We start from the raw sequence: 18,211 nt of genomic DNA, 5'->3' as shown, positions 1-18,211 counted from the left end.
GATTGGTGAACCTCATCTGCATAATTGCGTTCCCATTCCCATACTCTCCTGGGCTCCTCAGGGGTCAAGGTGTTGGACATGAGCATATAAATGTCATGCTAGGTACAGTCATGAGACTGGGTAAGAGACTGAAATTCCTTAATGAAGTTTGCAGAGTTGGAGGTGAAGGAGGTGGAGTAGAAGGAGCCTAGCCGCTTCTCTATGCGGGAAAGATCAGAGAGCGAGAAAGGAACATGGACTCTGATCACTCCATCTACACCAGCCACCTCCTGTAAGGGGGCTAGAATATGTGTGCAGGACCGAGTGGCGGGAGGACTGGGTGGGTGGGCGGTGCGGGGAACGGAAGCAGAAACAGAATGAGGCAAAGGACATGGAAGAGCAGCGGCCGGAGGGGCCTCTGTCCCAGGGGACTGGTATGAGGGTCGTTTGTCAGCCGGGTCAAAGTTGGAGGAGGAGGAGGGATCAGGATGGGGAGAAGAAGCCAAAAGGCGGTGTCCTGGTATGCAGGAAGAGAAAGATCAGGTTTAGCGTGCAAGAGAGAAAAGGCTTGAAAATTTAAAAATCTCTTTCCACTTACAAAAGTTGTATAATTGGTCATTTTGATTGATTATCTATAGGATATTGTGGTCAAATATCATTACACAAGTGAATAAGTTTTGGTGGTTTTAGGCTGGGGGTCAGGTGCAGGGGTTTAAGAGTGTCTAGTACACACCCAGGGGTGAATCTGCTGGAATGGAGGACCCAGATCCCATGCGGAGACTGAGAAACAGCCAATTCAGTGTCCGAGACATCTTGGGGTCACAGACTAATTGGCTGGAGATGAGAAGGCAGCACAATGATGGGAGTAGTCACCCTGTCCGTGTGTGTCAGGCAAAAGCTGAGAGAGTTGAAGACCCGATGTCAGGATTTTCGAGAGAGAAAGTGAAGAGGAAGCTCAACCCTGAGAGAGAAATCTGCACCATTAAGATTGGGGACCCACCCGTCAGATAAGGTCAACTAAGGGGGCCAGCCATAACTGTAAATGCCGTGGCTCGGGGAACCCCACTCCTCAACCGCCTCCAGGGCGCTGGGTGATCAACGGTCACATCTCAGGTCAGCAGAGGAGTGGTTCAGTCAACCTAGGGGGAAAATCACCAATCTGAAGCTGGTGTCTGGATGTGGAGGAGAGCGTCCCAGCAAGTGGAAGGTGGGACCAGCATCTGGGGATCTGGTGACAGATGGGATTCCACTCACCTAAGTGGCAATACAAGAGCCCATGTGAGTCACAGCACCAATGAGATCACCCAGAAAGTCATTCTGGAAGTGGGAACTCTCACAAGAGAGGTTATTAAGCAGACAGGCACAGTGTCTGCCCGCAGGGTGAGAGTGAGAGTGAGACAGAGAGAGAGAGACAGAGAGACAGAGAGAGAGATAAGCAGGAGAACTATGGTCAAGAAGTGGAATTCCGTGGGCTACTAACAATCTGGACCAATGACTGACTAGGAAGTTTGCAGGCTAACAATTGGACCAATGACTGACAAGGAGGTTCCAGGGCTAGCAATCAAGGCTGTGAAATGGTGTCAGGGAGGCAGAATAACGGCAGCATCAACGTAGCAGGGGAGAAATGACTGCAGCCTTTTTAACCCATTGTCCCTTCAAACTGAACATCACCATTATCCAAAAAATCCTGAATGAGTGGAGCATTGTTAGAGCCACAGGCAGAACCACAACCAAAATAGACTCTGGACCTGGACGGCCAAATATCATCCTACCACATATTTCAGAAAGAAGGAATGTCAATCTTACATCTTGCCAGAAAATATACAAGAGAGGAGACATTTCCCATCTCATAAGTACACACTCACATGATACCCACGGTCCTCCCTTTAAGTCTTGAATAAAACATAAAGCTAAAGCAGCTCTGTATCTTTAAAGGAAAAAAATGTCCCCAGAATATCAAGAACATGCTACCAGTGAGGCAGTTTGGCCCTTGAAAAATCAAGGTATCTCACACGAGTCGTGTAGTCAACAGAAAAAAACCTACAACTGCTCCACAGAACCAACCCAAGGGGTGACTTTTTAACTGTGAGCATCCATTCATGATAAAAACCTCTCAGCAAACTAGGATGGAGAGAGAAGTCGCTTAAAGCAATCAGAGTGTCTTAAAGCCTGCCAACCCATCCCACACAGAATGGTGAGAAGTTGCAAGCCTTCCATCTGACATCAGGAAAAGCTCTGGGTATATCCACCTTCAACACACACCATGCAATCAGGGAAGACAGAGCAGTGCACGTGCCCCTGGGAGTCCAGTCTTCAAAGTACACTCACTGGAGCAGAGGATGTGCGTCACCACAGCAGCAGCCCTGAGATTCCAGCCACTCACTCAGAAATAGAGCCATTCACAGACTCCATTGTGGTGCGCCCATGCCATTGAAACTCTACTCCGTAACGAAAACAAGTGAACTACAGCTACCCAAGACGGCACAAGTGAGCAGGGCTAAATAGGAACAGGATATTTCCAGAAGAAAGCCACATTATAAACACAGGTACAAAGGGATCACAGTGACTATGAGCAATGAATTTCACAGAGAGGCAGAGCTAACTCAGATGTTAGAAGTGAAATTAGTGATCCGATTTGCTGAGGTGGCAGAGGGTGGTGACTGAGGGCAGGAACCGGCCCACCTTTCCACTGCAGGAAACACTGGTTTTCTAAAAGCTGATGGACCTGAGTGCAACGTTTGCCATGTCGCAATCGACTCATGGTACATTTGTGTTTTGTGCAAATCCGTTTGGAGTTGCATTCCATTAACATTTACAGAATGATATTAAGTGAATAGAAACCCAGGAGTGCCACAAAGAATACTCTCTGACCACAGTGCCACGTATTTAGCAATTAGTAACAAAGGTCAGTATAGAATATTCCCCATAGTTTTTTACATTGGGAAATATTTTCCTACAAGTTACCAGGAAATGAGAAATGCTTTAAACTAAGCGATGATGACCATTGCGGAGGTCTCTGTCTACCAGTATTACTAAGTCTCCTCTCTTGGGAAGGCTCCATTACCCAGGGGAGATCCCCTACATCTGTGGCACCAGGCAGGACGCTGGCAATGTGGGCACCAAGTTCCTGATGAGTCCTGGGACCGAAGAACTCTGTAGATGTTATCTTTTACCCTGCGTTGGGTTTGCTTGCAGGGGTACACTTTCAACTCAACATGAGAGTCAAAGTCTGTGATTCTGCAGAGTCATCCTCTGCAGATGGTTGAGTATTTCTTCCAACTCCCAGAGTTGAGGGAGAGCGATTGGCCAAGCTATGGATACTTGAGGAGTTGAGAGGGGACCCGGGTGTGCAATTGACTCCGAAATATGTTTTCAAGCACTCGTGCAATTACAGACCCCACTCCTACTCAAACTGGGGAATGCGGCCCTCCATACCTGGTGATGGGGTTCTAGTCTTCACGGGCTGTGCGTACTGCTGATTTGAGTCCCAGCTCCCTTTTGGCAGCTAGTCACACATCACTCATCTGTCTCTCTTCGACCTCCTAGCAATTTATTTCTATCGTCTGTTCGCCAAGCCTCTCAGTCTTTGTGGGGCTAAACCTTAAAAATGATGCAGGTGGTTGAGGGGGAGGAGAGGAAGAAGGAGAAAACAAGATGGAAAAGAGCCTGGGTGAATGAGGTCCATGCACACAAGTGCCTCTGTGGACATGGCAACAGGAATAGGGTCCCACTGCAAAGTTGGAACAACTCCTCACTCTGTTTTGGATCATTGGTAAACCAGACCATAGAAGTGGGCAACAGGTGGACTTCATGGTCACACCTTGCCTAGTGGAAGGCAGGACTCTGTGACCTAGAGTCCACCACCCTGCAAAAAAGGAAGAGGACAGCTGACGAGCATAAAACGGGGGGCAGGTCTCTAAGCGCAAGGAGAGGATGCTGGGGAGCAGAGGGATAAATGGGCATGTCATTGTCTGCACTGAGTCCACCCCACTGTGAAAATTACTTCTCCCATTATTCACCCTCACGGCTCCCTGTCCCGAAGCACCATAGCACTTCTGGTAACATGTAAGGTAACAATTATGATTGTGATTGGTTTTGATGAAGCGCTGCCCCAGTGGGCTGCACATTCGTGGCCCATATTAGGCCCATCGTATCCAAATGAATGAATTATTATTCACTTCATATCGGGCAGGGTACCGAGAGGGGAGGAGGTGGGTGAGAACAAAAGGCATCGCGCGAAGGAGGAGGGGAAACTGGGGAACAATCGAGGACAATACTGAGAAAGAAACCAAAAGGCAGCGAGGGATAGGGGGAAACCGGAAGGACAAACCAAAGGACCTTGTAGGGAGGAGAGAGAAAGTAGGCAGAGAGGAAAGCTGAGGGGTAGTGATGGATCAAGGGTCAGGTAGGAAGAGAGGACAGTGCAAAGGGGTTGAGAGGAATTGAATCGGGGCAAAGAGAATAGACAGGGTGAGGGATCCCTTCCAAGTGGTCACAAATGAGCACAGAGTAATAGCAGAGTCAGGCAAAGGGAGCCATGAAGGTCACAGGGTGAGGAGAAGCCATGTCCCAGGTTTGGAGGACCCTTCTCTGCCTCCGCAAATGGGAGGCTCCCTATCTCAGGTCCTGCCTGGGGTTCCTCCCAGTGACCCTCCCAGAGGGAAGATATGTGGAAAGCAAAAGTGAGAGGCACACACAGTGGCACACAGGAGGCCCACAGTGCCCCCTCTCTGCTGCGTGGGATGTATCCGGGCCTTCCGGGTCAACGGGGGCACCTTCCACACCTCCAGACTACGTCTGCCCAAGCCAAGCTCGGCACCCAATCCTTTCTTCCTCTGCATGACATGCTGCCAAGGAGAAAGCTTCATTGAACAACTCCCCCGCCTGGGCCCCCAGCAGCATCGATTTTGTGTAAAGTCCCACCCTTTTCATGGTCATCTCTCAGCTTCACCCACAAGAATGCTAGGGGCCAGCCAGAGTGATTCACCGTTTGGCTGTGCTCGGGAGGAAGCGGGGGTGGAGTGGGGAGGGGGTGGATGCAATAATAGTCTCCGGGATCAATATATCTGTGGAAATTGCGAATTCTTTCAATGGTGTGCTGTGCTCCAATCTCTGCTCCCAAGGGCCCTCATTTCAAGGACCAGCTCTGCTTTTCTCCCACAGCCAGATGAATGCATCAGACACTCAGCTTCCGTTCCCATGGCAACTGGGCTAATGGTCTAGGGACTAAGGATGAGACAAAGGGAAACGCAGAGAAATGTGCTCGCTCTGTGTTCCTCTGAGGTACACAAGCCCCTAGTCACAGATAAAAGGGCATTCTCTTTAGTTCTACCCTGCCCTCCCCTCACAGCTTGTTGGAGGAGGATAGGAAGGAATGGGGATCCAAGATGTGTTTCTACACCCCCACACTGCACTGGCCCGTTTCCAGACTGAGGCTTCCTTGTCCCTTAGCCACCTGCTTACCATCAACTTGTTTCACCTCTGTCACAGGTGCTGCCGTCAGTGTCTCCATCTTGCCTTTTTCTGTCCCCTTTCTCCTTCCCAGGATATGGCCTCAGCTTACGTTCTGGAGCATCCTGTCCTTAACAGAACAATAACCCTTCCAGAGGATAGTCTCCCCCTCACCCCCATGTTTGGTGTCGAAACCCCAGACCGCCTCAATCAAGTTCCTGGGAAATGCCGATTTCTGTAGCCCCTAATCTGGTCCTCTTAGAGATATTCCCTGTTTCCCTGAAGACCACGATGGGTGAACTGGAAGCATTAATTTCCCTCTTTCCTAGGCTGCTAGCCCCTCAGCGAACTCAAGTTTCTTCTTTCCGGCACTCACCTCTCTGGTCATGAGTTTCTATGTGGCTCTCTTCCCAGGCTGAATTCAGCCGTGCTCTGAACCATGCCATGCTTAGTCCAGCATGTCGTGCTGGAGTGTTCCTGCTTCCCCAACTCCACTTCCCTGCTCCGAACCCTCTGTCCTCTTCATATTATAGAGTTTTTCAGTGTCTTCAATTTCAGGACACAAAACTGAGTTCCAGCCTGATTTCAGAAATGCTGTCACCAGAACAGTTCCACAGTCCTCACTAACAGAGTCGCGCAGGACAGTCGGCTCCCTCCTCTTGTCTGGGCCCTGAGAGACCCCTGCCCAGACCCTGGGACCACTGTACAAGGCTCCTTCTTCCAGTCTGCCCTTTTGTTCTCACACTCTGGATAGCCTGCAGGGGGACCTTTCTGGTAGTCTGCTTTCTGCAGACAGACCAACTGATCGCTCCCTTCTCCTTACAGAGTAGAGAACTGCCTCTTCTGTGTTTGCTCCACGTTTTCAAGGCTGGACTCATCTGTTTCCAGGTAATAAATGGGAGGTCCCACAGTGTGAATTTGTCGCTGACGGACAGAGGGAAGCTGGGTCTAAGTCACCGACTTCCCCTCTTTTCACTCTCATTACCCCAGTGTGTCTCTGAAAGTCCATGGGTCCTGCCATACTCTTATTTACCGCGACTCAGCTGTCTGTCACTTTCCTTGTCCTGGAACGCCATGCTGCGAAATCTCTAAGCAACCTCACCTTCACTCTAGCTGAGCAACGCACACCCGTGGCCATGCCCTAAAGTGGAAGGCCCCATATGGAGGTTTGTTGTCTTCCTGACCTCCAGGGTGTTTCTGAGGTGTCCAGTCTGAGTTTGCAAAGGGCTTTGCCTCATATCCACTCTTGATTTTCCACCTCTTGTGGCTCCTCTGTGCTTCACAGCCCTCTCAGGGCAAACCAGATCCACACGGCCACTGCTCTGTCTCTGGGTGACAAGGATGTTTCCCTTGGAGAAGGATCAAAGTGGAAGGTTAATGTAAGGAGTGCATTGCTCACCTTGACTGCTCTGCTCCTCAGATTCCCCCCCCACACCACTCCCATGACAGTAGACTGCATGTGAGCAAAAGACTTTAATGAACAGTGAAAAGGGACCAGTGGGAACTACAATGTGGAACGAAACTCTGGGTTCCCCGAGTACCTGTGTCTTGCAGGCCACAGGAAAGTTTAGGCCTTCTGGGGATATTCCACTTTGTATTAATCCCTGTTCACAGCTTTCCTCCTCTGCCTAAGGACTGTCCCTTACCTCTCTGCAAAGAAGAAAGACTCCCCCATTAATCTTTTTTCCTTAACTTTTGTATCTATCCACATTTCTGCCTCATTCAATTCTCTCTCTCTCTCTCTCTCTAACTCACTTTCTCTCCCCCATATTCCAGATAGTATGAGTGCCACAGTATATTCCCTACCCAATACAGTTCTCGAAATCTTTTTTTTGTGTGTGTGGTGCTGGGGATTGAACCCTGGGCCTTGTGCTTGCAAGGCAGTCACTCTACCAACTAAGCTATCTCCCCAGCCCTCAAAATCTGAATTTATACACTGTCTACATTCATCTCTACTACTCAATCTGGATATCCTAGACGTCAAACTTCATTCTCTTATCTTCTGGACATCTCTGCTTTGCCAATTACTTATAGTCAATCAGGAATACGTGAATATATTGATTATCAGCATATCTGCAACAAAGAACTAAGAGTATGAAGCAAAGCATTGATCAATCATAATTTTTAACAAATCCTGTGTCTCAGTGTGATCTAATATTTATCCCTCTGTTTTTAAAATTTTTGCTTCAATGGATATGCTCTGTCTTTCTTGAATCCTCAAATTCTCCTGCTGTGTTGGTGATTTCCATCATCATACAATTATGCTCCACTATCCCCCATTTTTAATAATATTGTCCCTTGATTTGCCTTTCACTATCAGATATTGTTCTATCTTTCTGCTGCCCTTTACTGCAAAAGGTCTCTGATATTTTTTCTAAGGAGCAATCAGGACTTCCCCATCTCTGTGTATATCTCCAATGTTGTATAACACTTTTGTTCTCTAGACATGCGTTTTCCATGATCTCTAATGTCTTTCATCTTGCAAAATCAAAATGTCCTTTCTCTATCCTGCTTGGCCTCTGAGTAGCATTGAATATGTTGGTCACTACCTCTGCCTTGAAATCTTCTGTATTTTTTGAGTACATCATCTTGTGCTCTTCTTGCTTCAACTCCTCTCCCTGTGAATTTGCTCCACATTGTGGCTTTGAGCTCTCATTTCCTCCTTTTCTTTATTTATTTCTGAGAAATTCCTGCATCTACCTGCCTCTACTACCTCTTGTATCAATCACTGTTTGGCTACAAAAAAGAGAATAAGACTCAGGATCCCCAGCCTCAAAAAAAAAAAAAATCTTATGCAAGGATGTCATGTTGCACATGCCATCCTAACAGAGCTATATGTCCAGGAATGCAAAGCCAGCAGGGTTCCTGGAAGTCTGAGAGAAACAATCCTAAAGTTCATGTTTGAGAAATAGTGTTATTATGACATCATTGTTTTCCAACATTTCTTCTCTGGCAGAGGTTGCTTTTATTGTCTCCTACTACATAATTTCCTAATAGAATTTTCCATGTTTATCTTATAATAATTCAAAGATATTCTCTAACTTGCATGCTGATATGTTTGCATGCATACATATATATGTGCTAATTTAGGGTAAAATTACGATCATTTTGGATTCCTTTAGAGTTTTTCTCCTTCTTTTAAATAAACATCTTTAGAGACATATAATTCAAGTATCACAAAACTTACCTTTTAAAGTGTACAGTCCAGTGTTTTTTAGTATATTCAAAGAGTTATGCAAGTCCCATTATGTATGTTACCTTTTCACTGTATTGATTATTTAATTTACTTTGTGGAAACATTTTTATCCTGTGCTGCAGATTGAACCTAGGGTTTCACACATGCTAGGAAAGTGCTCTACCTCTGAGCTACATTGCAGAGCTTTTCAGTTTAATGCATTTCCCACTTGTCTAATTTTGTTTTTCTTATTTGTGCTTTTCTGTCATATCTAAGATTTCATTGCCAGGTTCAATGTCATGAAACTTTGCACTTATGTTTTCTTCTAGGAGTTTTATGGAAGAAAATATTTTCAAACAATATATGTAATAAGTGATTACTATCCATGAAAAACAAGAACCACTACAATTCAACAGCAAAAGAAAACTGATTTAAAAATGGATAAAGGACATGAATAAACATTTCTCCAAAGAATACATATTAAAATAAGGAATATTAGCTGCTCAATATGCAAATTACATTTTACACATATATGAATGTCACAATGAACACCATAATTATGTATAATTATCATGCACTAATAAAATCATTTAAAGAAACTAAAAGTAGAACTACTGTAGGATCCAACTATACTTTTTCTGGGTATAATCCAAAGGAAATGAATATAAATACAAAAGAAATAACTTGCATAACCATGTTTTTATGGCATCATTCACAATAATCAAGATATAGAATCAGCCCAGGTGCCTATCAACATACGAATGGATAAAAATATGGTATATATACACAATGAACTATTATTTGGTCATAAAGATGAATGAAATCATGTCAATTTCAGGAAAATTGGTGGAACTAGAAAAAATTATGTTACACAAAATAAGCCAGACACAGAAAGACAAGTATCATGTTTTCTTTCATATGTGGAAACTTAAAAAAAAAAAGATGACCTGAAAGTAGAAGAGGAACTTCCAGGGATGGGAAAGTGGATAAGAGGAAGGGGTAGAGAAGGAGGGTAAATGAGGGCAAATAAGGTTAGTATATAGGGTACATTGTATGAAAGCCTGAGGTATACATGTATGATAATGTCTCACAGAAGCCCATTCCTTTGTAGAATATATATTAACAATAATAATAATAAATGATAATTGTTATCACTAAACATTTCTCCAAAGAAGACATATTAAGAGAAGGTATATTAGCAGCTTCTCCTTATGGAAAATTATGTTATATGCATATATGAATGTCACAATGAACCCCATAATTATGTATAATTATCAGGGAAAGACAAATGAAAACCACAATGAGATATCTCCTCATTCCAAATAAGAAGAGCATTATGGAAACAAAAGCAAAGATGAGAAGTTTTGGAGAAATTGGAACTGTGGTACACTGTTGGTGGCAACACAAATGGTATAACTACTATGGGATGCAGTGTGATGATTTCTCAAACAACTAAAAATAGAAGTGCCATATCATCCAGCAATCTCACTTATATATCCAAAAGAATAGAAATGAGGAATTTGAAGAGATATATACACTCCCACCTTCATTGCAACATTATTCCTAACAGTCGAGGTATAGAAACTGTATTCAAACAACATAATGCCCCATAACACAATACATGACTATTATAATATGCATACAATGGGATATTATTCAGTCTTTATAAGGAAGGATATCCTGGCATATGAAATAACACTGATAAACCCAGAAGACATTATGCTATCTGTAATAAGCCAATTGCAGAAGTATAAATACTACACGATTCCACTTATTTGAGGTATCTAAAGTAGTCAAAACTTGTAGAAACAATGTCAGTTGTAGAATCTGGAATGAGAAGGAAATAGTGAGTTGCTGTTCAATGAATATAAAGTTTCAGTTGTTCAAGATGAATAAGTTCTAGAGATCCATGAATAGCCTATCATTAGCAAAACTGTATTTTGCTTGTAAAACTTTGTTAAGAGGGTAATCTCATGCTACTTGTTCTTACCAAAATAAAATAAATTAAAATAAAAATTGTATGACTCTCACCATACCACAATGTAATTTTTAAAAATTTTATATTTCAAAAAGAAAGTATGTATATATTTAAGTAACTTCTAATCCATTCCTTTCCTCTGGCTCTCAGGAAGCTTCAATCTATTTTCTAGTTCTCTGATTTTGCATATAATGAATATTTCATATAGATCAGCTTGTATAATGGGTGACTGTTTTTCAACTGGCTTCTTTCACTAAATGTGTTTTCAACATTAATTTTGTAAAATAAATCCTTTAACATATCATATCATTTAGCATATCATTCCTTTAACTGGCAAATGATATCATATTGTAAGGAAATACCACATTTTGTTTACCCATTCATCAGTTGATAGACATTTGAATCATTTCCATATTTTATCTTTTAGAATAAGGTTGTTTGGGACACTGTTATGCAAGGTTTTGACATATTTTTTTCATTCACTTTGCATAGATACCTAGAGTGGAATTGTTGAATCATAAACTCCTTTTTAACTTGTTTAGGAACTGATAAACTATTCTCCAAAGTTACTGAACTATTTTGCAATCACTAAGAAATGAATTAGGATTCCAATTTTTCCACATCCATTGCAACATTTGTTAATGTGCATCTTTTATTTCATCCAACCTAGTGAGTGGAAAGTGGTATCTTAGTTTTTGATTTGCATTTCCCTAATGACTTATGATATTGAGTACCATTTCTTGTACTTATTGGTTGCTTGAACATCCTCTTTGGAAAATGTCTATTAAAATTTTTTGACTATTTTCATTTGGACTATTTGTCTTTATATTATTCAGTTATAAGTACTCTTTACATATTGTGGATAAAATCCTATCAGATATATGATTTGCAATTATTTTCCCATCCCATGCTTCCTTGCAATTAATGATGGGCTTCAAAAAGAGTTTTTCATTTTAATCAAGTACAATTTATTGTATTTTATTTTCACTTGTGGTTTGACTGCCATATCTAAGAAATTGTTGCCAATTTCAAGGACTTGAAGATTTACCTCAAAGTTTTCTCCTAAGTACTTGATAGATTTTCCTCTGAGATTTATATCTATCATGGATTTTGTGTTAATTTTTAGGTATACTGAGAGATAGTGGGATTCTAGCTTCATTCTTTTGTACATGCGCATCCAGTTGTCATAGCTGAATTTATTGAAAACATTATTCACATTTTTGAGTTGTCTTGATGAGATTTTAAAAAATCAACGACTTTAAGTGTAAAGATTTATTTCTGGAATTTCAGTTTTTATTACATTAACATATATGCCTATATTTATTCTAGTAGAGCAACACCTTGATTACTGTAGCATTACAGTAAGTTTTGAAATCAGGAAATGTTAAGTCCTCCATCTTTGTTCTGTTTTAAGATGGATTTTCTTTGTTTCTTCATTTCCATGGGAATTTTAGAACCACCTTGCCAATTTTAGCATAAAACATTTTTGAAACTTTTAATAGAGATTACATTGTATTTGTAGATCTATTTGTGGGGTATTAACATTTTAACTATACACAGTCTTCCCATACATGAGTAAAGGATGCCTTTACATTTATTGAGATCTGTAATTACTTTCAACAATGTTTTATAGTTCGAGCATAAAGGTATTGTACTTTCATGAAATTAATCAAGAAGTGTTTACAAGTGTTTTATTTCCTTAGATGCTATTATAAATTAAATTGTTTTATAAATTTCTTGTTTGGATTATTCATTTCTAGGGTATAGAAAACTATTGCATTTTCTATATTTCAACTAAGCTAAAATTAATATTATTTTCTTTTCTGTGATTCATAGTGTTTTCTATTTAAAATATCATGTCAACTGTGAATAGAGATAGTTTTACTGGTTCTTTCCTAATTTGGAGATCTCTTATTCTTTTACTTGTCTAAATGTTTTAACTAGATGCTCCAGTACAATTTTGAAAATAAATGGTGAGAGTACACATTGTTGCTTGATTGCTTCTGGAGTGTGAGTTTTCAGCCTTTTACTGATAAGAGTAATGGCAGGTGTGCAATTTTAGTAATCTCTTCATTAAACTGAGGAAGTGTCTTTCTTTTCCTAGTTTGTTCATTTTTTTAAATTATGAATTTTTACTCAGATTTTCCCCATGTCTATTGAAGTAATAATATGAATTAATATACTATATTTTATTTATTGATTAAAAATATTTTTATTAGTTTTTGATGAAACTTTATTTATTTGTATGTGGTGCTAAGAATCAAACCCAATGCCTCACACATACTAGCCAAGCACTCTATCACTGAGCCACAGTCCCAGCCCCACATTGATTGATTTTTATATGTTGAACCAACCTTAGATTTCCAGAGTAAATCCACTTGCTCTTTCTCTACAATGTGTTGTGTATGCTGGTGGTGGTGTTGGATTTGATACGTGTAAAATTTGTGGGGCATTTTTTGTATCAGTATTCATGAGGGATATGATTTATGATTTTGTTTCCTTTTTCTCCTGATGACTTTTCTGATTTTGGAATTTGGTTATAGCTAAGCTCATAGAATTAGAAAATGTCTGCCTTTCTTCTATTTGTGGAGCAATTTTGTAAAGTTTGGGTACTAAACCTACTTTAAATAATTAGTATAGTTCACCAGTTATACCTGAATTTTCTTTGTAGTAATATATTTGCTATTTTTATTAGAGCATTATAGTTATTTATAGTAGTTGGGCTCATCTCCACAAAATCATATATGCATGGAATTTAACTTCTGTTCAAGATCCCTCCTTTTCCCTCCCATCTTCCCTCCCCTCCCCTCCTGTTTTCCTTCCTCTATACTGCTAGACATTCTTTAACTCATTATTTATGTTTTATTGGTTCTTTTTATTTAGACATAAGTGTGGAAATTCATGTGGTATACTTACATATGCACATAAGATGATTTTTTTAAGAATTCATTCCCCATTACCTCCCCTTACCCATCCCGCCACTCTCCCTCTCCTTCTGCTTCTTCTACACTAATGATCTTCCCTATATCTTTATAATATCCTATCCTTTCCTCCTCTTTTTCTTTTTTTTACTCTAGCTTCCTATGAGAGGGAACATTTGACCTTAAGAGTTTGTGAGTGTGACTTTTTTCACTTAGCATGATGTTCTCCATTTCCATCCATTTACAAGCAAATGGCAAAATTTCATTCTTCTTTATGGCTGAGTAATACTTCATTGTGCATATATACCACAATTCCTTAATCCATTCATCTATTGATGGACATCTGGGTTTATTCCATAATTTGGTTTTTGTGAATTGTGTTGCTATAAACAGTTAGGTGCTTTTATCTCTAGAGTATGCTAACTGTAATTCTTTTGGAAAAAATACCAAGGAGTGGGGTAGCTGGGTCATGTGGTGGTTTCATCCCAGTTTTTGAGAAATTTCCATACTGCTTTCCAGAGAGGTTGTGCTGGTAGGCAGGCCTACCAATAATGTACAAGTGTACCTTTTCCCCTACAAATTCTCCAGCATTTATTATATTTGTATTCTTGATAATTGCCAGTCTGACTGGAATGAGATACAGTCTTAGTGTATTTTTAATTTGCATTTCCTGATTGATAGGTATGTTGAACATTTTTCATATACTTGTTAGTCATTTGTGTTTTTTCTTTTGAGAAGTGTCTATTTTCTGCTGCCCATTTATTGATTAGTTATTTGTTGTTGTTGTTTTGGGGGGTGTTAAGTTTTTTGAGTTCTTTATATATTCTGGATAATTAATCTCCTGTCAGAGGAGTAGCTGGAAGAGATTTTCTCCCATTCTGTAGACTTTCTTCATGCTCTTGTGTTCTTTGTTTTTCAGAAAATTTTTAACTTGAGGGTATCCCACTTACTGATTCTTGGTTTTATTTCTTGTGCTTTGGGTGTGTTGTTAATGAATTTGTTGCCAGCACGCATATGATATTATGTTGACACTGTTTTCTTTTGTGATGAAAATATTTATTTTCCCCTCGATCTCAGAACTGAGCTTTATTAGGTATAGCAAACTTAGCTGGAAATTGCTTATTTTTAGAACTTGGTGTATCTCATTATAGGCCCTCCTTGATTTTAGGACCTGAATTGAGAAATCAGATGTGAGCTTTATTGGTTTATCTCTAAATGTGACCTGATGTTACTCTCTTGCAGCTTTAAATATTATTTCCTTATTTTCTATGTTAGGCATTTTGATTATGATGTGTATTAGAGAAGTTCTCCTCTGATCCACTCTATTTAGTTTCCTATATGCATCCTGTACATGGATATATATCTCATTTCTGATATGGGGAACATTTTCTGTGACTATTTCATTGAAAATGTTCTTAGTGCCTTTAGTTTGTATCTCCTATTTTTTTCTATCCCAGTGAGTCTCAAGTTTGGTCTCTTGATGTTGTCCCAGGGTTCTTGTATATTCTGATCATGTTTTATCATTTTTCCCTTATTTGCATTCTCTGTACTCAAGCTCAAGTACCATGTCCTCAAGGGCTGAAGTTCTATTTTCTACAAAATCTAACCAGTTAGTGATGTTTTCAAGTGAATTTTTAATTTGATTCATTGTATATTTCATTTCTAGGAGTTCTGATTGGTTTCTTTTCAATGTTTCTATTTCTTTATTGGAGTGATCTTTCATCTCCTGTTTTTGCTCTCTTAATTCATTCCTTAGATCTTCTTTTAGTTCACTGACCATTTTAATAATCATTCCCTTGGATTTTGTCCACTTCCATATCAGTGGTATCCTTCATTGGGAGATTGTGAATTTTGGGGGGAGATTTGTTTGCCTGTTTCCTCATGTTTTCAGAGATCTTGGACTTGCAAATCAATTGAGATGAATTCCTGTTACTCTTTTATACATGTATCCTTTTGTGTGCAGGTATCTTATTTGTTCTGGAACTTCTTTCTGTTTTTGATATATGAGTGAATGTTTAAGGGTGGGAATGAGGTCTCACTCTGATTGTTCCTCCTTGGGTCCTGGTTGTTGGTTTGTGGTTTTGTCTCCCCAATTACATGAGTTGAAGTAAAGTTAAGGTTGAGGTGAGGCTAGATCATGTGTGGGGTGAGATTGACTGTTACTTGGTTGAGATATGTATATTTCTTGGCTGCAGGATGTCTACTGTGTGATCTTGAAGGTACCAATCTCTTTCCAGTCCCACTTGGAAGTGGAGTCAGGAATGGTACTAATTTCAGCAACAGATGTACAAACTTAAGATAAATGTCCAGTGTCTACTTTGACATATATAACACTAATTACCACCTATACAGACATGGTGGGGTCAGCTTTTAATAACAGCACCAACAATAAAAAACCATGAACTACATCAGGTGTTTAATAACAGGTGTCTACTATGCTGTCCATAGTATTAATAATCACAACAACTCGGATGTTACTTTTTTATTTATTGGTTCTTTTTAGTTATACATGACAGCAGCCCTATTTTGATATAATTATATAAGCATAGAAAAGCATAGAATATATCTTTTTCTAATTAGGATCCCATTCTGATGGATGTACATGATGGCAGGATTCACTGTGTTGTTGTCACATATGTAATTCAGTGCCTTTATCAGATTGTTTGTTTCTCCTTGAGGTAGTTACAGTAGTTTGTGTCTTTCTGAAAATTTGTGGGACTGGGGCTGGGACTCAGAGGCAGAGTGTTTGCCTAGCACTTGTGAGATACTCACTGGGCTCGATCCTCAGCACCACATAAAACTAAATAAACAAAATAAAGACATTGTGTCCATCTATAACTAAAAATATTTTAAAAAGAAAATTTGTCCATTTCAACAAGGCTGTCTATTTCGATGATATGAAATTGTTCATTTTCCCCAAATTGTTTTATTTATGTAAGGTTGTGATAATGTCCTTTCATTTCTGAGTTTTGTAATTTTTGTATTTTCTATTTTTTCCTGGTCTAGCCAAAGGTAAGTCAATGTTTTTTATTTTTTCAAAGAACTAATTGTTTGTGGATTTTTCTCCATTATTTTCTATTTGCTTTTACTGTATATTTATTCTAACATCTCATTTCCTTAATTCTTTTCGTTTTGGCTTAGTTTATCCTTCTTTTTCCAATGTCTTAACATAAAAATTAAGATAATTGAGAAATTTCTTTCTTGTTAATATGAGCATTTAGACCTATACACTTGCTTCTAAAATTGTTTTAACCACATCCTCTAAAGTGTGAGATCGTGTGCTTATTTTACTCATATCAAAATATATTCTAAGTAGTCATGGTGGTGCAAACTTTTAATCCTAACTACCTGGGAGTCTGAGGCAGGAGGAACACAATTTGAGGCTAGTCTGAGTAATTTACTAAGGTTCACAAATAAAATTATAAAAAGGACACTGGGGAGGCAGCTCGGTGGTAGAGCACTAGACTAACATGCATGAAGCCCTGTGTTCTTTCCCCAGCACCACAAAAAATATTTAAAGGACTTGGATTGTAGCTCAGTAGTAGAGCACTTGCCTAGCATGCACAAGTCCCTGGGTTTACTCTCTTGCTACCTTCACCAAAGAAAAAAATCTAATTTCCTTTGGAATTTCTTCTTTTACTAATTTTTTATTTAGAAGTGGGTTATTAAATTTCCACATACTTTTGAATCATCAGACTTCCTTTTGTTATTGATTTATAATTTCACATCATTGTGCTTGGAATATCTTACTTGTATGATTTCAATATTTTAAAAATTTATTCAAGCATATGTAATGACATGACATATGATCTATCCAGGAACATGCATGCTTGAGGTGAATGTCTATTCTGATCTTTTCAGGTGAAACATTCTACTGATATCTGTTCTAGTTTCTGGGGGGCTGGTGGTGTATCTCAGTAATAAAGTGCTGGCCTAGAATCCATGAGGTCCTAGCACAAAATAAAGTACTTTAGTTTTTTATACACTATTGTTAATGCATTCTATTTCCTTGATATCTTTTGCCTTTACATTCTAATATTATTGAAACTGAGGTATTGGATTCTCTATTATTCTTGATTAACCTTTTATCCCTCAAATTCTCTCAGTTTTTGCTTCATGTATCATGAGGCACTATTGTTATCTATACATACTTATTTTAATTATTGTGTCTTCTTGATGCATTGAGCATTTTATCATGATAAAATATCCTTCTTTGTATCTAAATATAATTTTGTCTTAGAATATGTTTTTGAAGTATATTTTGTTTCCATGCATACTATTGGAGCCATTGGAGTTCTCATTTCATTATCATTTGTATAGTATCATTTTCCCATCATTTTGTTTTCAAGTTATTTGTGCTTTTGACAGTAAAGTGTGCCTCTTCCAGATGTGTATAATTGAAGTACTTAATAAATCTATTCTACCAACCTCTGATTTTTATTTTGTTGAAAAAGTTTTCAACTACATTCATAAATTGTGTTACTCTGTAGTATGCTTTTCTCCTTATATCATTTTCTGACTTTGTTTTCTGGGAAATATTGGTCTTATAGAATGAGCTACATGATCTTGAGAAAGTTGTATAAGTTTTATGAAATTCAGAGACTAATGTAGGGCTGGGATTGTGGCTCAGTGGTAGAGTGCTTGCCTAGCATGTGTGTGAGGCACTGGGTTTGATTCTCAGCACCACATAAAAATAAATGGATAAAA

At 39.4% G+C, this 18,211-nt stretch overlaps 1 pseudogene; it reads left to right on the top strand.

Moving 5' to 3' along the window:
• Nucleotides 1-732: 732 nt before the first annotated feature.
• The window catches only part of LOC124971455 (RNA-binding protein 3-like), an 81,449-nt pseudogene continuing 63,970 nt past the window's right edge, over nucleotides 733-18,211 (top strand).

Source organism: Sciurus carolinensis, chromosome X (genome assembly GCF_902686445.1).
Source record: "Sciurus carolinensis chromosome X, mSciCar1.2, whole genome shotgun sequence".
Classification (NCBI taxonomy): Eukaryota; Metazoa; Chordata; class Mammalia; order Rodentia; family Sciuridae; genus Sciurus; species Sciurus carolinensis.
This window is presented reverse-complemented; position numbering and strand designations above follow the sequence as displayed.